The sequence below is a fragment of the Pinus tabuliformis genome, chromosome Q, assembly GCF_031772625.1.
Source record: "Pinus tabuliformis cultivar Carrire ecotype Pingquan chromosome Q, CPIR1, whole genome shotgun sequence".
Classification (NCBI taxonomy): Eukaryota; Viridiplantae; Streptophyta; class Pinopsida; order Pinales; family Pinaceae; genus Pinus; species Pinus tabuliformis.
Window position 1 is genome coordinate 1,305,871,519 of NC_142296.1, and position 24,848 is coordinate 1,305,896,366.

Below are 24,848 nucleotides of genomic sequence, written 5' to 3' on the forward strand. Positions count from 1 at the left end.
TGAGGTTTGATCCTTGGTCTCCCATAGATTAAGCCTGGCAGTTACCGATTCACCATGTGGTTAAAAAAAAGTCTATGAAGGCATACATACTCCACCCCCCTTTAGTTTTGAACTTGTGACCTCTTAGGAGGAAACACATGCTCTTAACCATTAGGCCACTCAAGTTGTATGATGATATTGAGAGAAAAAAGAGTTAAGTCAGAATTCGTGAGAAAACTCTGCCATATTATTTGGTTGCTTAAATATTATCTATAAAAAGAGATTAGAATCGTAATCTGAAGAAAAAGTATCACTTGTTATTGAAATTATACTTGGTATTCATTTGATTCATTAATAAAAGTCTATGATTTCTAATAATATTAATACCTAACCCATACCAATTTTGATTAGATATATAAATGAACAATATTTTAACATCTAGGAAAACTAAAAATAACCCATATGGAAAGCTCATGACCCTATTTTATGTTTTCAATGATATTTCAAACCTGTTTGATATTTTGCCATATATGAATCAGGAAGGATATTTCAGTGTGCAGCACACTGGATTGTAATATATTTAACCCTGATTTCTTGTGTTGTATTCATATTTGGATAACTCATTTTTTTTTCAATTACTTTTTGCCATATACTACGTATTTAAATTAAAAACAATACAAAACTGTTTGCAAATCAATGTTCAATGCCAGCAGCTGTGCGAGAAACGCTATTCCGTTAAATATTCTTTCACTTCAATGTGGCAGCAGCTGTGCGAGAAACGCTATTCAGTTAAATATTCTTTCACTTCAACGTTCAATGGCAGCAGCTGTGCGAGAAACGCGAAGAAAAACGAAGGAAAATAATTTCATTCTCGTCACATGTTAATCCATCTTAAATATGGTTCGGCTCCTTGAACTCACAAGATCCTCCCATACACAAAAACCCAGAGACTACCATGGCCAGCTTGTTCAGTACGGCCCTACAAAACAAGTTCATTCGCGACGGATCCCCGAAATGAAAATACCAGCAAAGGCAGTAGAAACGTAGCCATCTTTTGGGACTTGGACAACAAGCCACCTAACAGCGTCCCCCCTTACGATGCCGCTCTCAGGCTCAGGTCCGTCGGCAGAGCCTTTGGATTCGTCATTCAGATGGTTGCCTACGCCAACCACCACGCCTTCAGCTTTGTCCCGCCACGGGTTCGAATCGAGAGGCAGCAGAGAAAAACCCTCGATATACTGGAGGCGAGGGGCATAATACAGCCAGAGGAACCCTACGTCTGCGAAGTCTGCGGTCACAAGTTCAAAACCCACATCAAATTCCAGAAGCACTTCAGGCAATTGCACGAGAGAGAGCAGCTCAAGCGATTGAGGCGTCTTGATTCCTTGAAAGGGAAGAAGAAGGATGCCTTTAGGGCTAAAATAGTACCCAAACAGGAGAAATATAGGGAAGCGGCCAGGCAGGTTTTGGTGCCCAAGGTGGGCTATGGGCTTGCAGGGGAGATTAAGAGAGCAGGGTTTTGGGTCATCACGGTGTCTGATAAACCTCAGGCAGCTGACATTGCACTGAAAAAACATATGATGGATTGCATGGACAAGGGTATTAATTGTTTGTGTCTTGTCTCCGATGATACTGATTTTGTGGACGTTTTGAAGGTGGCGAGGGCGAGGAGCTTGAGGACTGTAGTTGTGGGTGATAATGCGGGGGGCTTGAAGAGGTTTGCAGATGCTTATTTTTCGTGGAGGGAGGTAGCCAATGGTCAGGCGCGGAGTGAGGCTGTTTCGACTCTGGGGCTTTGGAAGGATGATGATGTGTTGAGGCAGGCGGAGTGGAGTTACAAACCGAAGCCATCCGAAGCTTCTAGAGAAGAAGAGAAGGATGATGATGAAGATTTCAAGGCTGAAGAATTGAAAGTAGATGACGATGAGGAGTTGGAGGCGGCCCTTGACAATTTGATAGGCTCGAATGCGACAGAAAGTTTGGAAACTCGGAGAAAAACAAAACCTTGGTGGAAATTGCCATCTGATTCGGAGGATTCCTGTTCTTCTTCTTCGTCTACTTCTTGATTCGAAACAGTTCGAAGGCATTTGAGGAAAATAGGTATGAATATTTTCTACGAAATTAGATTCCTAGATATAAGATGTAACTCCAAAGAGAGAAAGAAGGTCAATGGGTGTCAAAAGTTCAGCAAACTACAATAGTGGTGCAGAAGTACCTAAATCATCTTTGAAAATCTAGAGTCTAGATTAGTTAAAGGACCAAAAAAAAACAACAGTACAAAAAGGTAAACCCAAACAGGTAACCTTTGAGTAGAAGTGTAATACGTCTGCTACTGATCTTAGATTGGCATTCGCTGCCATCTCTACAGTATGGTTTCTTAGTTCACTTAAATTGACATTTTCCACAAACTTTGACGACATATATGATCTGATCCAACATGCAAGGACACCAACCACTTTATTACTTGTATTCAGCTAATTGCTTTTTGTTACAGGATTGGGGAAATTTGTCATAGCTACCTAAGCACAAAACCTTATTTTCTTCCTTTATTCTTTTCATAGTTTCTGGAAAGAAATGTTCCTGCCATAGCTGTCTTTTCCCGTTGCAATTCAATCTCCGGTTTGCTCTTGCTACTGAAAGGGATGAACAATTTTGGGAAATTAGGTGTAGGGTGAATGTGAAGTTCCCTTCCAATTTCAATGAACATTCAGATGTCAAGGAAATTAGTTCTGTCTGGTTTGAAATTGAACTTTAGGGCAAGCTTATGCAATCCTGATCAGCTTGTGCAAATATGGTCAGTCTCTTATTTCTGATATCTCTGGTCCTGCCTTTAAAACCTATGTACCAGCTGAGCCGGCATTCCGGGGTCCTTGGGACTTGTCTGAAGTGTTCTAACACCTGCAGGGATGCCATCAGGGACATTGGAATGTTCCTACCATCTCATGTTTCGTTGCAATTCAGTCTTTGGGTTGCTGTTGCTATTGCAAGGGATGAACAATTTGTCGAAATTAGGTGTATAGTGAATGTGAGGTTCCCTTCCAATTTCAATGGACACTCGGTGGTCAAGGAAACTTGTCTTGGCTGGTCTGGTATTAAACTTAGGGGCAAACTTATGTGATAGTGAATGTGAGGTTCCCTTCCAATTTCAATGGACACTCGGTGGTCAAGGAAACTTGTCTTGGCTGGTCTGGTATTAAACTTAGGGGCAAACTTATGTGATCTTGATCAACTTATGCAATTATAGTCGGTCTCAGATTTCTGATTTCTTTGTGTTGAAATTCCAATGCATGGAGAATTTCTTAACATGATAATTGTTTGTGAATTTATTTATTGTTCTTCTTTTATTTTTCCTTTCTTATGTTGAATTTCTACGACCTTGGGTCTATGATAGAATCTTAAAATCTTTGACGCTACCAAACCAAGAATCTCAACGATACTACTTTACACAGCGAAATATAAACAAAAGTAAATCACGCATGCATAGAATATAGACAACTTTTTACAAATTTGTACAATAACCCAACTTCGTCATATTAAACAACATATAATACAACAGTCTAGGGCTCCCGTACTAGGGATAATGGCCCTCATTCATCCATTAGTACAAGATACAAATTGGGGCTTTGTGTCAGTCCATCGATGACCAATCTACCCTCAACAAGATACCCTGACCATCTGGCTGACGAAGTCGACTCTCTCAACTCCCCTCGGTCGTACCACCTACCCGGTCCTTCGGCTCCCGATCTGTAGCTCTTGCCTCTATCAGTGCTCCAAGTCCATATGGCCACTGACTCTCGGCTATCCAATCTGCTCTCTAGTTGTGCCTTAGTCCATCAAGGTGACAACACATCGAGACTCTTGTCGAGTCGTTCACAGCTCCACTTGTGAACAACTCTTGATCCTGCCCACTGCTGCTCCCAAGCTACTCAGGGACTTCAACCCACTATGGTCTTGCTGCGCTGCTCCGATGAAGACTAACATAGAGCATGGAGGGCTGCCACCTATCACTGCAAGATGTCCATCTCCCACAATGAACACGGGCTAGGACTACCCATCATCTGCTGTAGAAGTCCTTCTCCACACATAAGTCATGGGCTCCACAACTGCTCCTCTGGTTCGTCAACCCTTGAGCTCATCCACTGCCTCTCTTGCAACCACCTTTGTCCATCAAAGTGTTGCTCACCGGGCTCCAACTTGGACACTATCACGCTGTCCTCCAACAGACCATAAGTGCCCAATCTCGTTCACACTTGGTCCACTCTCATGCTGCCCTCCATCAATCCACGAGAGACCAAGTGCATGCTGTAGTATCTGTTCCTAGTTAGGGCATCCCCACACTTAGGAGACCCTTACACATGGCTGCTCACAGACTCCATCAATCTGCCATTTGCTCTGCAATAGAGGAGCTATTGCGCAAATGTGCGCTCCAACAATATCTCCTCACCTAGGACACCATCAACCCATCATACAACAGTCCATTTGCAACTCCTTCTCTTGCTGTCCTCTTGGCTATCATTTGATGAGCTTGCTGTCACCTTGGCTGCTTGGTAGGCTTCCCAACATTCCACGTGGGATCCTCCAAACAACTCCTAAGGTCTCCTCAAGCTGCCCGTCAACCGATCAAAGTTATGGTCCACAAATCACAGACCCAACACACATCCAACTGCTACTCCAAATCTGCTTTCGTTGATGTTCATACAGTGACTAGTTAGAGCATCACGTTTGCTGCAACAGCCTTAACAAATTCACCAAACAACCCTTATAATTTGCGGCCTAGGCAAGGAAGAGTTTTCTTCAACCGTATTGCTGCTTTAGGCACAAATCTGCCCCAAACCTCTCCACGCTGCCCTTGTTTTGAGGTGGTTAGCCTGTGGCCTATCACAGTTCTATTGTCATCTACAACTCACCCCAAAACCAATTTTCCTTAACTTGTTTGCTGCCCAAACAAACCTATATAGACTCCTAAAGATGCTTGGCCTTCTTACTGAAGCAACAACTCTACAAACAGCTCCTAAAAGGCTCCACACAACCTCTTGTCCCACACTGTAATAGCCTCTCTTCTGCGGTCCTCAACAAAAGCGCCTTAGTTGCCTTGACCGATTTTTTCTAGCCTCCAACGAGCTGCTACTCCTGCAACTAGGATCTGCACTTGAATCCGCACCTTCTTTGGGGAGATATGGTTGCTCTTTGACACCTCCTTGCCACCAAATGTGCCCTAGAGCTGCGATTTCTCACAGAAATCTGCACCCAAAACAAACTATGTGTTGCCTGCTTGGATGATTCTAATAGCCTCACATGAGGCCTCCTTTTATAGGATCTCGTGGGGCTCCAACGAATAGCCCTAAGAGGGCTGCCAACTTGTCAAACAACCTACTAACATTAGGATGACTTAAACAAGCCCACCTCTTCACCCACATTTATCTTCAAAAATTCATAACTCCTTCAACAACTCAAAATCAGATGATTCTCGTTGCGTTAGAATTGTCTCGCCAAGAACTATCATCCTCATCCATCACATGTCGAAACTCATCACAGTTTTGGCCCAAACATCTATGGGTGCAAAACCCTAGCCTTGGGTTCTAAGTGCACAAGCCTACTTGTGGCGCTTTGACCTCCAACCCTTGAACACTAGGGCTTGGAGTACCTCCCGAACTACACAAAAATCAACACTCCCTCTTAGCGAGAGAGGTACTTCTAAGACTAGGAAGTAACCATCATCATCTGGTGATGGCACTAGCCCATCTGGCATCCATTACTGCAACATACCTTGTACGATGAATCCGACAATATTTGTAGTACCTTTGCCTCATCATATCCGAACCTGAAGATCCCAAACCTCCATAGGGCTGCTCTCTCTGAGGCTAGACTCCCTCTAATCCTATACAATCTCTACTGGCTCAGTCCTGCAAACACTCATCCTCTTGGATCAAATACCACTCGTGCAAATCCTACTAATCTCGGATATGCAACATCACGATCTAATGAAGACTCTAGCCTGCTAATCTGTAGTCCATCACATGAAGCCATCTCGATCAACCCATGATCTTATCCATGCCATAGAAACCCTCGAGTTGTCCCAACCATCCACGACAAGACATAGGGAGTCCATGATCTACAAACCACCACGAAGCGCACTAGGTTCACCACTGATCCACCAAAACTCCCAACCCATCTCATCATGCAGTCTAGTGAGACCACATCTCCATGTCTTCAGCTGAACCTTCTGCTCCATGATCCAGACACCCACAACTCCCTCTGAGTTGCTTTGTTGGCACACTTTGATTCACTGTCCCTCAAAGTAGCTCAAATATGCTTTGATACCACGTTGAATTTCCACGACCTTGGGTCTAGGATAGAATCTTAAAATCTTTGACGCTACCAAACCAAGAATCTCAACGATACTACTTTGCACAGCTGAATATAAAGAACGGTAAATCTCACATGCACAAAATATAGACAACTTTTTACAATTTTTTACAATAACCCAACTTTGTTATATTAAACAACATATAATACAACAGTCTAGGCCCTAGGGCTCCCGTACTAGGTATAATGGCCCTCATACATCCACTAGTACAAGATACAAACTGGGGCTTGGTGTCAGTCCATCGATGACCAATCTTCCCTCAACAAGATACTTTGACCATCTAGCTAATGAAGTCGACTCTCTCAGCTCCCTTCAGTCGTACCTTGTACCTGTCCAGTCTTTTGGCTCCCAATCTGCAACTCCTGCCTCTATCAATGCTCCAAGTCCATCTGGCCATTGAATCTCGACTATCCAATTTGCTCTCTAGCTGTGCCTTAGTCCATCAAGGCGACAACACATTGAGACTCCTGTCGAGTTGTTCACAGCTCCACTTGTGAACAACTCTTGATCTGTTCACTGCTGCTCCTCAGCTACTCAGGGACTTCAGCCCACTATGGTCTTCCTGCACTGCTTCGATGAAGACCAACACAGGGCACAAAGGGCTGCCACCTATCACTGCAAGATGTCCATCTCCCACAATGAACACGGGTTAGGAGGACTGCCCATCATCTGCTATAGAAGTCCTTCTCCACACACAAGTCTCGGGCTCCACAACTATTCCTCTGGTTCGTCAACCCTTGAGCTCATCCACTGCCTCTTTTGCAACCGCCTTTGTCCATCAAGGTGTTGCTCACCGGGCTCCAACTTGGACACTATCATGCTGTCCTCCAGCAGACCATAAGTCTCCAATCTCGTTCACACTTGGTCCACTCTCACGCTGCCCTCCAATAGTCCACGAGAGACCAAGTCCACACTGTAGTATCTGCTCCTAGTTAGGGTATCCCCACAATTAGGAGACCCTTACACATGGTTGCCCACAGACTCCACCAATCTACCCTTTGCTCCGCAATAGAGGAGCTATTGGACAAATCTGGGCTCCAACAATATGTCCTCACCTAGGACACCATCAACCCATCACACAAGATTCCATCTACAATTTCTTCTGCTGCTGTCCTCTTCCCTATCATTTGATGAGCCTGTTGTCACCTTGGTTGCTTGGTAGACTTCCCCATAGTCCACATGGGCTCCTCCAAACAACTCCTAAGGTCTCCTCAAGCTGCCCATCAACTTATCAAAGTTCTGGTCCACAAGTCACGGACCCAGCACACATCCAACTGCTGCTCTAAGTCTGCTTTCGCTGCTCTTCATACAGTGACTGGTTAGGGCATCACGTTTGCTGCAACAACCCTAACAAACTCACCAAACAACCCTTATAATCTGTGGCCTAAGCAAGGAAGACTTTTCTTCAAATGTGCTGCTGTTCTGGGCACAAATCTGCCCCAAACCTCTCCACGTTGCCCTTGTTCTGAAGTGGTTAGGCTTGCGGCCTATCACAGTTTTGCTATCATCTACAGCCCACCCCAAAACCAGTTCTCCTTACCTCGTCTGCTGCCCAACCAAACCTGTATAGACTCCTGAAGATACTCGGCCTCCTTGTTGAAGCAATAGCTCGACAAACGGCTCCTAAAAGGCTCCACGCAACCTCTTTTCCCACGCTGTGGTGGTCTCTCTTCTGTAGCCCTCAACAGAAGTGCCCTAGCTGCCTTGACCGAGTTCTTCTAGCCTCCAACGAGCTCCTACTCCTGCGGCTAGGATCTGCACTTGAATCTGCACCTTCTTTGGGGGGATATGACTGCTCTTTGACACCTCCTTGCCACTAAGCAATGTGCCCTAGAGCTATGGCTTCTTCTCACATAAATCCGCACCCAAAACAAGCTTTAGCTCCCCAAGACATGTGCTTCATCCTTGCATCCTATCCGCCTCTTCTTCTATACGAATTCAGAGCTATGTGTTTCCTTCTTGGATGATTCTAATAGCCTCACATTAGGCCTCCTTTTATAGGATCTCATGGGGCTCCAACGAACAACCCTAAGAGGACTGCCAACCTGTCAAACAACCTACTAACATTAGGCCGACTTGAACAAGCCCACATCTTCACCCACATTTATCTTCATGTTAAAACTGCCTTGACCGAGTTCTTCTAGCCTCCAACGAGCTCCTACTCCTGCGGCTAGGATCTGCACTTGAATCTGCACCTTCTTTGGGGGGATATGACTGCTCTTTGACACCTCCTTGCCACTAAGCAATGTGCCCTAGAGCTATGGCTTCTTCTCACATAAATCCGCACCCAAAACAGGCTTCAGCTCCCCAAGACATGTGCTTCATCCTTGCATCCTATCCGCCTCTTCTTCTATACGAATTCAGAGCTATGTGTTTCCTTCTTGGATGATTCTAATAGCTTCACATTAGGCCTCCTTTTATAGGATCTCATGGGGCTCCAACGAACAACCCTAAGAGGACTGCCAACCTGTCAAACAACCTACTAACATTAGGCCGACTTGAACAAGCCCACATCTTCACCCACATTTATCTTCATGTTAAAATTGGTAACTAGGGCCAAACTCCATGTGTATCATCTTATTAATGGAAGCTGATATTTTTCCTGGATCCCTCTCATCGAGAGGTGCAGGATTGATCTAAAGATCATTTGATTCCGATAAGTATTCATGGAGATATGAGTTTATTTGTGTTATGGGACAATTCGTCAAGGTTGGCCAGCGACCAATTAAAACCCACTTGTGCTCAACGTTTTAGTATAAATAGAGGTGGCCTTCAAATCATTTCAACACACTTGGGATCTCTTCTTCTCTACTTGTTTTTGGGTTTTAGTAGGAGGAGAGATCCTAAGGGATAATGCTACCCTAATCTAGAGGGTAGAAGCCGGAATTGCCGGAACCATAGTTTTAAAACTCCGACTCCGACTCCGACTCGGCCGAGGATCGACTCCGACTCCGACTCCGAAACGGTAATGACTCGGCCGGTTCGATTTCAATGACTCAGTCGTTGTAAAAAATACATTAAATATTTATTTTTTTTTAAAAAAAACATAATTTTAAAGATTTTCATTCATGTTTCCAAACACACAGCATTATAATATAGACGGAAGACAACATATGATCAAAGTAGGCTCATGAACCAATCCATTATATCAAAATGGTACCCAATGGCAATACATAGTCAACTGCCATACATGATCAAAGACTCAAAACAAAAAACACATAACCAAGGAGGCTAGAAATGGCCTCTACAACAAAAGTAAACTGTGACCAGACTCCAGTACTAGTACTACAGCTACTGGCTAGTAGCTACTGCCAGAGGAGCCAAGATCATGTCGATCAATCTCTGGATCATCATCAGAGTCAGACAGGGGGCCCCATGGCTCCTCCTCCTCATCATCATCTCCAACTGCAGTTGTAGAAGTGGTACCACTAGTAGGTTGTGCAACTGCAGCAGGTGCACACTGAGATAGAGTAGATATGCGGCTGCGCTTCTGTCGTGGCTGAGCAGAGGAAGCACCTACAACTGGAGTCCTTGTTGGCTGTGAGACTGAGGCTGGTGGATTGGGATCTGCATTCAACTGAACAACATGTTCAAGTTCAACTGATGTCTCGATATCTAAATCTAAATCAAGATCCTCATCGGGATCAAACTCTGCTAGACGACTCTCCACTACCCAATCTAATGTTGGATCAATGTCTTCCAACACAATGGGATCTGAATCAGATCTTTTGTTTAGCAAATGGTTTCGTCTGAGCCAGAGGTTGTATTGGACATAAACTAGATCATTTAACCGTTTTTGATCCAAACGGTTTCTCTTCTTTGTGTTACTTGGGAGCAGGAGCGAAAACGGGAGCGGGAGCGACATTTTCAGAAGCTCCTGGTTTGGGAGCGAATCCCAGAGGAGTTCGACAACCAATGTCACTAACATCAAGGTACATAGAGGGATTGGTGCTCTTGATTAAATACGAGTTCCATACCCTAATACATGACAAAATTCAATGGAAACATTGCAATCCTCCAATCATGAAATCCTGAAAAACTGATAAGTCTGCTGGATTTTGAATGAAATCTAAAATTCTACTTTCTCCATATGAAATCCAATGAGGCCGAAACCACTCTCAAACATCCCGAGTCATTTCATGGTAATGTTAAAAATTTAAGTAAAAGGATGAAAGTGAAGATTAAGGAGAATGTCACTTTTACTTTAAGAATTTAACATTACCATGAAATTTGAATAGCATATCAATAGTAGAGAGCATTTGAGTGTGTTAAATAGGGTTTGGAAGGGGGAAATGGACCCCAAATAACATTTAGCTAATTCATAAATCACCTTGAAGTCCAAACCAATCAGCAAACCCCTTAAAATTTCATTAAAATAATGTTAAATTGCTGTTTTAGTGGGTTACGGGCCGCTGTTTGTGACTCGGCCGAGTCAGTACGGGAAACGGCCGAGTTGGCCGAGTCAGCCATGACTCGGCCAACCGAGCCGTTTTTTGTACTGAGTCACTCCGGAGGGCAATGGAACGGACCAACTCGGCCGTTTCCATTTCGAAACGGCCGTTTAATAAAACTATGGCCGAAACAGCTAGGAAAGCTGACGCATAGGGCAGAAGCCGGAACTGCCGGGAACAACCAAAATTTTCGGGAACTGTTGGGAAAGCTGACGCAAAGGGCAGAAGCCGGAACTGTCTGGAATAGCTGGAACTGTCGGAAACTGCGGGGAAAGCTGACGCAGAGGGCAGAAGCTGGAATTGTCGGTAACTGCTGGGAAAGCTGATGTAGAGGGTAGAAAAGGCTGACGCATTCCATAGAGGCTGACGCTGGGGTTTTTCATGGGGCAAATTGGAGCTGAGGAGTTGTCAGAGTGTTTATCCGGGGTTTTAGCTGCAGCATCTATCTCGGAAGGAGAGTAGCATGCAAGGGACAACTAACTAACGTTGAGACAGCTGTATGGTACTTAGCAGCAAGTACACTAAGCATGCAATGTTACAACAAGCATGCAAGGGAGAGCAACTAATATTGGGACAACAACATGATACTTAGTGCAACAAGCATGTATTGGTATAGCTAGCATGCAACAACAAGCATGCTAAGGACAACAAGCATGCTGGGGACAACAAGCAAGCAAGGGACAATAAGCAAGCAAGGTGCAACCAACACATAGGTTAGTATGGGAACATGGTGCAGCAATGACACATAATGTAGTACAGTGATGGGTACAATCATGATTAATGAAGCATGATGAGATGCAACATAGTGATGATGGGTGCAGCACAGTGAGGTGTAGCATGATGACGAAATGTAGCACAACGATAGTTGAAGGAGTCACTTTGGATAATCAGTTGAAGCAACATGTCTTCAACTGATCTCATGTATCATCTTCTTAGAGATGATCTATGCTCTTATCTAGATAAGTCAAAGTGTTGACTTCTGTTGTAAACGTACTATCTCTCTCTCTCTCTCTTTGCTGAACTATTGAAGAACATATAAGAAGAATTGATCAAGGGTTTTCCCACATTGGGGTTTGTCCCTGGCTAGTGCCACATCTTGTGTCCTCTTGTCTTGGCTTGCCTTTTGCGATTTATGTTTATGTTCTATTTGCAGTTTACTTTAATGTTGATGTGATTGCTAATCTGGAAAATATATTGAGCGAACTGTGAAAAATGAAATAAATTGCTCTAAGCATAGAACATACCTAAAATTAACATGGTATCAAAGCTGAGGTGAAGACAATGCCCAAGCAAGAGTGAAAGAGCAATCACCGAAGACAGTTGGGAAAGGACAAAAGGATCAGTGGATTCCTCATCCCTCTTCAAATTCACCGAGGGTGAAGTTGAAACAGAGAATATTATTATAATGGCACAACGGAAGTTTCTGATGGCCTACTTAAAGATCACTTCATTGGGAAGTCGGATCTAAGGGTGGAAGGAAAGGCAGATGCTTTGGTTGCAATAAGTTCGACCATTATGCGAAGGAGTGTTCGAATGGCAGACACATCTCTTAATGAAGATAACAATCATTCCAGGGACATCTTCAATGATCAAAGGAATGATAGGTAATGCAAGTCATCAAGGAAATGGCCGACTCTTCAAAGAAAGCAAGGAACCCTAGGTATGAAGAATCAAATGTTGTTTTTGATAAGATAAAGAAGCGTTATCTTGTATTGGCCCTCTCCTTCAGATTCTTTGGGAATCTGGCTTATTGATTGTAGTGCTTCAAGGCACTTCATCGGATAGAAGGGTGCTCTCTAACTTGGTAGAGATGGAAACAATCGTGGGATTATTCTTGGAGCCGATGCCACCTATCCCGGAAAGAGTGTAGGGAATGTTACCCCTCACTTGAATGAGGGTAACTCGATTCATTTATAGAATCCCTTTTATGTACTTGATCGCAAGAAGAACTTGGTGTCCATTTCGGCAATGGAAGTCAAAGGTTACAGGGTGGCACTCAACGATGGAAAGGTGCGTGTTTGAAAATAGAATTTTCAAAGATGTTTTTGAGTTCAGGGTCGTATCAAGTTGCAAGAAGTCCACTGGGGACCATGCCCATTGACACATAACGTCGGAGGTCTATGAGTCAGATGGTGACAGGGATGCCTGAATTCAAAAAGAGCATGAAAGTACATGTCTGAGATGTATCGAAGAAAAATCTTACAAGGGGACCATTCCCCTCATGTAGTAGGTCCATAGGTTTGGAACAACCAGAGGGGTTTGAGATTCATGATCAGGAATCTCACGTATGTAGGTGGAAGAAAGCCCTCTATGGCTTGAAGCAAAACTCCTTGGGTGTAGAATGAGAAGATTGATAGCTGTCAGATGACGCTGAGATTCACTGAGAGTGAAGCCGATCCAAACCATTCTTTGAAGGTTGTGGATGATAAACCTCTCATACCAGAACCTTCTAAGGACGACCTATTTCAAACAGGTGCAGGCCCTCTCACTTTCAGAAGTAAGAGGGAGTTGGATTTCAGATGTGGAATGGTAAACTGCAAGCCCGTGACTACCTCGAGGATCTTAACTTTCAGAAGTTATATGGTGATGATACTGGACCAGATTTGGGAAATGCCTTTGAGTTTCATAAACTCATTTGCATTGATGTTCTTGGTGAACTTCCGTTTGGACATATGTTTTGTAGTTAGCATGGTGAGCTCATATTTGGTTGAGCCTCACTGGATTGGTGCCAAGAATCTTCTGAGATATCTTTGGGGCACAATCTCTCATGGATTGAGATACACTTCCGAAAATATGAAGCTGCATGATTATTCAAATGCTGACTGGGCAGGCAATGTAGAGGATCACTAGAGCACTTCTCAGCACTGGTTCTCTTTGGGTTCTGCTTCGATATCATGGATGAGCAAGAAGCAAAAGTCGGTTTCTATAAGCACCGTCGAGACTGAATGCATAACTATGAGTATGATTTCGTATGAAGTTGCCTAGTTGTGGAAGCTCTTCAGTGAACTGTTTGTACATATGATGAATACCACCTTGATCCTTTGTGACAACCAGGGGGGATTTGATTGTTGAGGAATCCCATATTCGATGATTGCTCCAGCAGATAGACATCAGATACTACCTTATGGTAGGTCGATGAGTGAGGAGGCTCCATTGCATTGAGATTGATGTATAGGTCGCAGACATTTTGTCAAAGACCCGGGAAAGGTCAAATTCTTGACTTTTTGAGAATGACTTGGTGTCATTCAGATACCCTCTTATGAGGGTCATGTATGATGCACACATTGAGCTCTGGGAGCTCCAGGGGGGCACATGGTACTTCTTGGAGTGACATACGACCACAAGGCGATTCACCCCCCCTGGTGGTGCACTATGTACAGGGTGACAAGTTCAACCTTCCTATGTGATACCCCGTGGCGACTGTGGAACAAGATGATTAGTTCTCCTGTGGGCTAGAATGATTAGTTCTCATATGGCAACTGTGGAACAGGATGATTAGTTCTCCTGTGGGTTGGTATGATTAGTTCTCCCATGGCAATTGTGAAGTAGGATGATTAGTTCTCCTGTGGGATGGGATGATTAGTTCTCCCGTGGCAACTGTGGGACAGGATGATTCGTTCTCTTGTGGACATGATGATTAGTTCTGTCAAGGCATCCTACCCATGCAGTCTGGGACTCATGGGAAGTACCTCTCATGTGATCAATGAGCAGGAAAATGGGGTTAGGGACCATAGTAGTACTATTGATGGACGCGTCGTTGTATCTACCATACTCCCTATGCTAGGATGACCTCCATTGATTTGGGATCAGTATGAGTGGTTTGAGACACTCTCTTGTGATATTGATTTGGGATCAATAAAATTGACTTCAGGTCAGTAAGAGTGATATGACACACTCTCTTTAGATGAAACTGACTTCGGGTCAATAGAGAATGGCATGAGACATTCTCGATCAATTCTTCTTCTTCATGGTTCAGCAGAGCAGAGCAGAACTTAGCAGAGCTTAGCAGAGCAAAGCAGAGCCCAACATAGCAGAGTAGAGTAGTACAAGGCACTGATGGTAGAGATAGTACAGTCGGACATATGGATCAGCGGATGGAGTTCTCCCTAGTTGAGAGGGAGTGTTAAAATTGGCAACTAGGGCCAAACTCCATGTGGGTCATCTTATTAATGGAAGCTGATATTTTTCTTGGATCTCTCTCATCGAGATGTGTAGGATTGATCTAAAGATCATCCGATTCCAATAAGTATTCATGGAGATATGAATTTATTTTGTTATGGGACAATTCGTCAAGGTCGGCCAGCAACCAATTAAACTCCACTCGTGCTCAACGTTTTAGTATAAATAGAGGTGGCCTTCAAGTCATTTCAACACACTTAGGATCTCTTCCTCTCTACTTGTCTTTGGGTTTAGTAGGAGGAGAGATCCTAAGGGATAATGCTGCCCTAATCTAAAGGGCAGAAGCCGGAATAGCTAGGAAAGCTGACGTAGAGGGCAGAAGCCGGAACTGCTGGGAACAATTGGAATTGTCGGGAAAGCTAACGCAGAGGGCAGAAGCTGGAACTGCCGGGAACAGCCGGAACTGCGGGAACTGCCAGAACTGCTGGGAAAGCTGACGCAAAGGTCAGAAGCCGGAACTGTTGGGAAAGCTGACGCAGAGGGCAGAAAAGGCTGACACAGTCCCTAGAGGCTGATGTTGGGGTTTTTCGTGGGGCAGATTGGAGTTGAGGAGCTGCCGGAGTGTTTATCGGGGGTTTTAGCCGGAGCATCTATCTCGGAAGGAGAGCAGCATGCAAGGGACAACTAACTAACATGGGGACAACTGTATGGTACTTAGCAGAAGTACACCAAACATGTAATGTTATAGCAAGCATGCAAGGGACAACAAACTAATATTGGGACAACAACATGATAATTAGTGCAACAAGCGTGTATTGGTACAACTAGCATGCAACAACAAGCATGCTAAGGACAACAAGCAAGCAAGGGACAACAAGCAAGCAAGGTGCAACCAACACATAGGTCAGTATGGCAACATGGTGCAGCAATGGCACATAATGCAGTACAGTGATGGGTACAGTCATGATTAATGAAGCATGATGAGATGCAACATAGTGATGATGGGTGCAACACGGTGTAGCACAGTGAGGTGCAACATGATGACGAAATGCAGTACAACGATAGGTGAAGGAGTCACCTTGGAGAATCAATTGAAGCAGCATGTCTTCAACTGATTTCATGTGTCATCTTCTTAGAGATGATCTATGCTCTTATCTAGATAAGTCAATGTGTTGACTTCTGTTGTAAACGTACTCTCTCTCTCTCTCTCTCCGCTGAACTATTGAAGAGCATATAAGAAGAATTGATCAAGGGTTTCCCCACACTGGGGTTTGTCCCTGGCTAGTGCCACATCTTGTGTCCTCTTGTCTTGGTTTGTCTTCTGTGATTTATGTTTATGTTCTATCTGCAGTTTACTTTAACGCTGATGTGATTGCTAATCTGGAAAAGATATTGAGCTAACTGTGAAAATTGAAATAAATTGCTTTAAGCATAGAAGAACATACCTAAAATTAACACTTCAAAAATTCATAACTCCTCAACGACAACTCGGAATCAGATGATTCTCATTGTGTTAGAATCATCTCGCTAAGAGCTATCATCCTCATCCATCGCATGTTGAAAACTCGTTACGGTTATGGCCCAAACATCTATGGGTGCGAAACCCTAGCCTTGGGTTCTAAGCCCACAAGCCTACTTGTGGCGCTTTGACCTCCAACCCTTGAACACTAGGGCTTGGAGTACCTCCCAAGCTACAGATTGCACAAGCCTTCACATCTTCTTTCTTTGTACAACAATAAAAATTTTCTTCACGCTTTTCCAAGAAATCATATTAGCAGTAACCCAATCAATGTGTTCCTAAATCAAACCAATCATAGCTCCCTCTTTTTTCGCCAAGGTAGGTGAACTTCTTCTTTTGTGCTACCATCTAATCGACTTCTTCTTCCTCCTCCTTAATCGTCATGCTTTGCCATGTTCTTTCAATTCTTCCATCTGCCCATCAAGCTTATATAGATCTTGTCTTGACATGCAACCTATATTAGAAGACTATGAAAGAACAAAAGGCAAAGTACAAATATAAAATAGCAACAATAATAATTAAAGAAAGCAGGTGTAGCATACTTATATCTTCGAGGAGAGTCAACTCCCTCTTACTATTGGACCTTTTCAGGAACCTTGTATCAGCTTGATGTGATTCTTGTCATTTTCAAAGGCTAGATTTCCTTTTTACAGCGAAAACGGTTAGTTAGGATTTTTGTTCCTAGGGTTTTCTAAAGTAAACCTTTGCTAGGGTATAAAAACCCTAGATTGTCTAAAAATCTTCAAGATCTGCCTTTTAAGAATTGCAAATTCTACAAGCATACTTAGAGAGTTAGTTGCAAAACTGAAAACCCTAGAGAGCCATTGTCAAGTTTTCTATGAGATGGAGATCATTTCATTTAAAAACCTAGTCCTCATATGCAAGGAAAGAATCTGAATGCTACCATATCAATTAGATCATGGTTTCTAATGTATTTATGCAGATCCTGTCACTATCTTTCAACAGATCAGTAGTTTACTCTTTATGTCAAAATCCTAGATGTGACTTCACCATGATCCCAAAGATTTGATTTTTCCTTCAGCTGACATGTGTCATCTTCCTTCAATATAGGTGCTTCAGATCTAGCAGACTTCAGTGTATAGGTCTGTTTTGTTGATGTTGATAGTCCTTCTATGTATAGGAGGAAGTATTGGTAGTATTGCTTCTTCATATTCTGGTGTTGCAGAGATACGCTCCATCTAGCTTCAAATTCCTAGTTACATTCCTTGCTATACTGCTTATTTGTCTCTTTCCTTCACATAGAAAATATCTTAGTGATCGCCACTTTACCACATATTACAAACATAAATGCCTCGGAAATGTGTTTTATATTGTTATATGTCTTGGATATATGCCAGACACTGTTTTATGCTTGCGGCCACATAGTTGTAAAATGATGCTTTCACCTTAACAACATCAACTCTTTTCTTTAAGAAGACTCTGTGAGTCATAGAAGGCCTGGATGTCTTTTGCAAGAGAATATTCAGATGCACCCACAGAAGGTTCAGATAGATTCAGACTTTCAATTTCTTTTATAAGCATACTTCTTTGCATAGGAAAAGTGTAAACACAAGAGTTTGCTTGGATGCCTCCGATATGTAGTGCTCAGATTTTGAACAAGTGTTAGTTTGTGTCATCATTGATGCCTTCAAGGAGATACCTTATCTTTCAGATGCCATGCAGAGAGAGAATTCAGATGTTTTCGGTTATGTAGACTTTGCAAATTGTCACTGTTAATGCTCTTCACCATAGGGATTCTTCACTGGACCATTGGAGCAATTTTCACTAAGGAGTCAGGACTTGGTTTGTCATTACAAAGTGGCTCAGATCAACATAATTTCAAACCAAAATTGGGATCATACTTGACATCACACAGAATTTAGATCATGTTATCTGGAACATACCATAGACTTCAGACTTGTATCATAACTTAGCTTCAATAACCTTTTAGATGACCTTTCAGATCATAGAGGTTTTATGCCACAGAAATAACAGTTTGAAGGAGTTCTGACCATCAATATGTGGATTATCAAAAACAGGTCAGGCCTTGCCCTTAATAAATCTCAGAAAATCGATTTTCATGTACACACGAATTTTCGGGCTTCTTTTATTGTAGAATTTAAACTTGTTTTGCAATGGGTACAAGACCGAAAAGCATGAGTTTTGCCTTGTTATGTCGCTCTTCGATCTTCTTCTAGACTTGATTCTATTTGCCCAGAACCATCTTCTTATATCCTCAAACTTCAGTGGATTTAAAATCATTTTTGCTTGATTAACTGAGGCAATGTTGGACTAGGATATATTTTGAAATCTTTGATCCAAAACAATCATTGTAAGGAGGCATGTTCATACAATCTGGTCCTCCTGAAGCTTGGTGCCTTAGGATTTGAAACCATGGACCATAGATAAAACTTGACTTTCAAAACTCCGGTTTTTGCAATCTTCTGAGATTTTAGGGTTTCAAAATTACACCAGACTTCTAGCAATTGTAACAATAAACCTTTGACCTATAGAGTCTTTTAATTTCTTTGCATACCTTTATGTCCTCTTACACACCAGTCTTGATTAGGGCTTCTTTTTTAATCGACAGATGGTCTTTCTCCATAAGCGAATGGATGCTTTGTTTCTATACTTGGATGTCACATTCAGAACTTCAGATACGGAGAAATATTACCACTGTAAGATTAAATGTCATAGATTTTCAAGAAGCACAGACTTCTCTTCTAGGTCTCACATTTATATAGGAATAGTGCCATATTAAACTCAAATACCCAGAATATGTAACCATATTAAGGTCGAATTCCACAAAAGATATAGTGGTTCAGATCCACAGAAAACATGTTGTCATAGTAACTTGGATGCCATAGAAGATATGCTACTACAGAAGTTCAGATATCTCAGAACTGTCTTGCCTTAGGAACTTCATTTTATGTGCCTCTAAAAACTCATTCTCAGACAGACTTTGATCAAGTTATCTCACACATTCAGATTTGTACTTGAGCTCCAGACATGCTGCTTCTTTGATCTTCCTTAGCTTTGATACCATGTTGAAATTCCAATGCATGGGGAATTTCTTAACATGATAATTACTTGTGAATTTATTTATTGTTCTTCTTTTATTTTTCCTTTCTTATTCATCAAGCAATTACCATTCAAAAACAAAAAAATAGAGATCATAGTGCACAATAGACAAGAGATCAGAAATCAGGCTCCAACCTAGGGCAAAACCCCACAAGGGGGAAAACCCAACAACAATTCTTCTCTTATAGAATTAGATCAAAATGAGATATCCAAGACCAAGACCAAGACCCAAAATTGCCACCAAAACTCCAAGTCTAGCCTTACTCCAAGTCAACTCCAAAGTCAAAAGTCAACATAAGTCAATTTTGGTCTTTCTGAATTTTGGGCCCTGAAATTTCGGGCCTGCAACAAGATCAGAACTTTGACTTCTTTCCACATGTCGGACCTGCAACAAGATCAGAACTTTGACTTCTTTCCACATGTGCAAGCTCTTCCTTCCTTCTTATTTGTCCTTTTCTCCATTAAACAGGTGCTGAAGATATGTATGTTGATGATGAATGAACGTCTTCCAAAATGATCAAACTGTCCTCTCTATATATATCTGTCTAGGAGGTCAAATAGGTGGCTCTTGGAGCCCAGGCCGACTTGTTCCCAAGGAGGGTTGACTTGATAGTTTTGGTGGACTTTGACTCAATATATTTTTATTTTTTGTTCTTTAGAAAAGTCCAAATGGGACTTGACTCAAGTGCAATTTATTTGACTCGAAATAATTTTCCTTTTCGACTCTTTTAAGCATGAAGAACATGCTTTGACAAAAAAAAATGATAATGAATAAATATAATAATGATAGAAATCTCATTCTATGACATTACGAAGAACTACACTAGTTACATTTTTCAACACTCTGGTCTCTATTACTGACTAATGTTGCATGGGGACCTTTTACCACCTTTAAAACTAATTCACTGGTTGATCTGTTGTTTTAGGGTCCTTAGGATTCCTTTGAGATGTTCCAAAATGTGTGCAGACACTAGTGGGGATATCAAAATGTTCCTACTGTGCTTGTCATGTTCCATTGTAGTTCAATCTCTAGTTTTCTGTTACCATTGCAAGGGATCGACAATTTTGTGGAAATTAGGTGTAGAGTGAATGTGGGGTTTGTTGAGAAATCTAGGGCAGTGAGATAAGATGATTTCTCTTGCCTGATAACTATAATGGCAGAAGTGTCCTCAGACACACAATTTTATTAATCAGAAAAGTAATTACATAATAATTTTGCAAGAGTTTACACACACACTCCAACACTCTTGCAATCAGTAGAATGAACTATATATAAGCTTAATTTCCTAACCCATTCTAGTTATGGACTACTTATTAAATTAACAAGTGTCCATTTACAATAAATGCAATTCTAACCAATCTACTAACACTACTCCTAAATTGTAGCCTAAGATACGACATTATTCTAGATGTCATATCTTTTACAACAATATTTTATTTCTAAGTGTCTCCAATATTTAACTAAATATTCTAAATAAATAAATATTCTATCCTAACTTTGTAAACTATGAATTTTGTATTTTGGATCACCAACAACCCCCCTATGATCCGAAGATACATTACAACAGATACCAAGTTCATCTCTGAACTTAGTAAATTTGATCCTGCCAAGTGGTTTTGTGAAAATATCGGAGACCTGATCTTCTGAAGGACAATAAACTAGCTTGATGACATCCTTGGCAATGAGCGATCTAATGTGATGATACTTAGTGTCCACATGTTTTGTTATGGAATGAAAAACTGGATTCTTGGCAAGCTTTATGGTTGACTGGCTGTCGATGAATAATGATGTAGCTTTTGCTTGAGGAATGCCCAAATCCTGCAAAACTCTGCGCAACCAAACAATTTCACATGCTGCTTCCCATGCTAATATGTATTCTGCTTCCCTTGAAGAAGTGGCCACTCCAACGTGTTTCTTGCAACTCCAAGATACTGCAACTGACCCCATGTTCATTAAATAACCGGAGGTTAATGCTCGATCATCAATACTGCCAGCAAAGTCGGCATTTGAAAATCCGCCAAGTACAAAGTTTTTAGTCTTTCTGTAAAGAAGACCAAAATCTTTTGTTGCTTGGATATATCGTAGAGCCCTTTTGGCTGCATTCCAGTGGCTGTCTCGTGGTTCCTGCATAAAGCGTGAAAGAATACTAACTGCACAAGATAGATCTGGTCGAGTTGTTGTTAGATAAATCAGGCTGCCAATCAACTGTCTATAAGTAGTGCTGTCCACCTTTCCCCCCTTCAAATTTTGAAAGTTTCAAGTTTGTTCCATGGGGGTAAGAACGGGCTTGCAATCTTGCATTCCGAGGCACTGAAGAACTTTTGTTGCATACTTACTTTGAGAAATGAAAATATGATGTGGACGTTGGAATACTTCAACTCCAAGATAGTAGTGAAGTAGTCCCAAGTCCATCATCTTAAAACCTGCATGTAACTCCTTTTTCACCTGTACAATATGATCATCATTGTTTCCAGTGATGATCAAATCATCTACATACATAACAGGAATCACCATATTTTGACCCTGTTGACATACATACAAAGTATCATCAGATTCACTTTGTTGAAAGCCAACTTTTCGAAGGTATTCATCCATTTTGGCATACCAAGCTCGTGGAGTTTGTTTTAACCCATATAAAGTCTTAATTAGTTTATAGACTTTATGTTCTTTCCCTTCAATTACAAAACTTGAGGGTTGTGTCATCTATACATCTTCCTGTAAATCTCCGTTGAGGAAAGCACTCTTTACATCCATCTGATGCACTTTCCATCCTTTTTGTGTTGCTAATGCAGGTTTTAAGCAGATGGTGTTCCATTTTGCTGTAAGAGCAAAAGTCTCCTCATAATCAATGCCTTCCTACTGCGCAAAACCCTTAGCCACAAGTCTAGCTTTGTACTTGTCGATTTCTCCATTTTGGTTGTACTTAATTCTGTAAACCCATTTGCATCCGATGGGTTTAACATTTTGAGGACAATCAACAAGTTTCCAAGTGTTGTTGTCTTGAATTGCCTTATATTCTTCAATCATAGCTTGTTGCCATTCTTTATATTTTACTGCCTCTTTGTACGTGGAGGGTTCAGTAACATCATTCGTGATCAAGGCAAAATTTCCTTCATTCCTGGTGGACCCCCTTGTTCCTATTTTATTTTTCTCATTGGGCCTTACATCTTTCAAAAGTTGAACAACCCATTTTGGCAATTGATGTTCACTTGTTTGAGATTCTAAAAAGTCACCATCATTATAAAGAGGATTAATGTAAACAGAGGTACGTTGATCAACTGCAGATTCTGGGGGCGGAGAATCATTGTCAAAAGAACTACTGCTACTAGGAGATTCTGATGAACTGCCAGAAGACCCAGACTATGTTGGTGAAGTAGATGGATTGGATGAATCATCTTCAGAGGAAGGAAAATCAAGTTCATACCAATTTTGTGAATTTGGTTGACTTTGAATGTTTCCTTTCCTTTTATCTCCTTTGGTTTCCAATTTTTGAAGAAGATGTTCTATTTCTTCAACACTCTTACCCTTAGTTCATAAAAAATTATCTCTGCTGACAATAAATTTCCCATTTGACAGAAGCCTGTACCCTTTCTTCTCATCCGAATATCCAATCATTGTGCATTTCAAACTTCATGAGTCAAGCTTAGTTCGTTTTTCTTTTGGAACTAAGGCATAACACACGGAACCAAAAACTCTAAGGTGTTTAACTTTAGGTGTGAAACCAAACCATGCTTCATAAGGTGTGATTCCATCCAAAGAAGCAGTGGGAGACCTGTTCCTTAAGTAAACAGTTGTATGGATTGCTTCTGCCCAATAAATAGGACTTAACTTTTTAAAAGTTAACATAGATCTTGCCATTCCTAACAAAGTGCGATTCATTCTTTCTACTACATTTTGCTGTGGAGTGTAGACATTTGTAAGATGTCGTTTGATCCCATTGTCTCTGCAATAACTTTGAAATTCATTTGAAGTGAATTCTCCTCCATTATCAGTTCTAAGAGTGCCAATCTTTTCTTTGACTTCATTTTCAACAAGTTGACGAAAAGTTTTAAACTTTTCAAATGCCTCTGACTTATGCTTCAAGAAGTAAACCCATGTCATTCTGCTGAAATCATCAATAAAGAGTAAGAAATATTTGCAACCTCCTAGAGAAGCTTGCAAGGGTCCACAAATGTCACTGTGTACTAATTGCAAATGCCTGTTTGCTTGCCATGAACTTGTCGGGAAAGTTTCTCGACTTTGTTTTCCATAAATGCAAGCTTCACATCTTGCATTTTCTTTCTTGAAGGTAGGAAGTCCCTTAACCATTCCTTGTTTTTGCAGTTGAGAGAGACTGTCAAAGTTTAGATGTCCATATCTCACATGCCATAATTTGATAGGTGAAATGTTTGTGTTGGCTGCCCCTGCAAAGTCAGAATTCCTTGGAATAACTGTTCCTTTTATTCGTAACAATTTTCCATCTTCATATCCTGTCATCACTGTTTTCATTTTCTGTTTGATTGAATTATTTTTAACTATGCCATCCTCCAAAACCACCTGATGTCCAGCTTGTCGGATCGAGACTAAAGACAACAAATTCCTTTTCAAGGCGGGTACATACCATACATTTGAAATCAATCTTTCTCCAATGTCAGAAAGATAAACTTTAACGACACCTTTTCCATAAGGAGTATGCTTTGTATCATTAGCAAGAAAGATTGAACTAAGGTGGCATGGTTGGAAGTTCCAAAAGAAGTCTTGTCAAAAAGTCATGTGTTGAGTTGCTCTTGTATCTAAAATCCATGCATCTTCATAATCACTTTGAAAAAAAGTGGAAACTAATGCTGCTAATTCTGATCTTTGACTTGATGTGAAGACATATTCCGAACCATCATTATCTTGATCAGTGGCAAATTGAGCTGTGTTTTGATGGAACTTTGGAATTTTATGCATGGAAGTTCTACAATCTTCTGCAAAATGACCCACTTTGTTACATCTTCTGTAGAGAATTTGATTCAAGTCTCTGCCTCTTCCTTGATACTGTCCTCTGCCTCTGCTTTGACCTTTGCATTGAGTTTTCCCTTTGCCTTGACTTTGACCTCTTCTTTGACTGTTTCCTCTGCCTTGAAAGTTTCCTTTGCCTTGACTGTTTCCTCTTCCTTGAAAGTTTACTCTATTTTGGCTTCCTTGTCCACTATGTGCTACTGGATGTTGATTGAAATGTCCTTTTCCTCTAGAATTGTCAGTTGATGATTTACTTGTGTTGGCCTCTGTGAAGAATACATCTCTCCCATGTTTCTTCTTACCAAAAGTTTTGTCGTGTTGAGCCAACAGCTCACTTAGCTCATCAAA

The 24,848-nt window shown here is 41.6% G+C and overlaps 1 pseudogene across 1 annotated transcript in view; it reads left to right on the forward strand.

Annotated features, from left to right (window-relative positions):
• The first annotated feature begins 658 nt into the window (after positions 1 to 658).
• The window catches only part of LOC149224628 (uncharacterized), a 41,776-nt pseudogene continuing 17,586 nt past the window's right edge, over positions 659 to 24,848 (forward strand). Inside the window, exon 1 of the transcript XR_016249526.1 lies at positions 659 to 2,079. The product of XR_016249526.1 is annotated as an uncharacterized LOC149224628 (transcript). The remainder of the gene's footprint in view (positions 2,080 to 24,848) is intronic.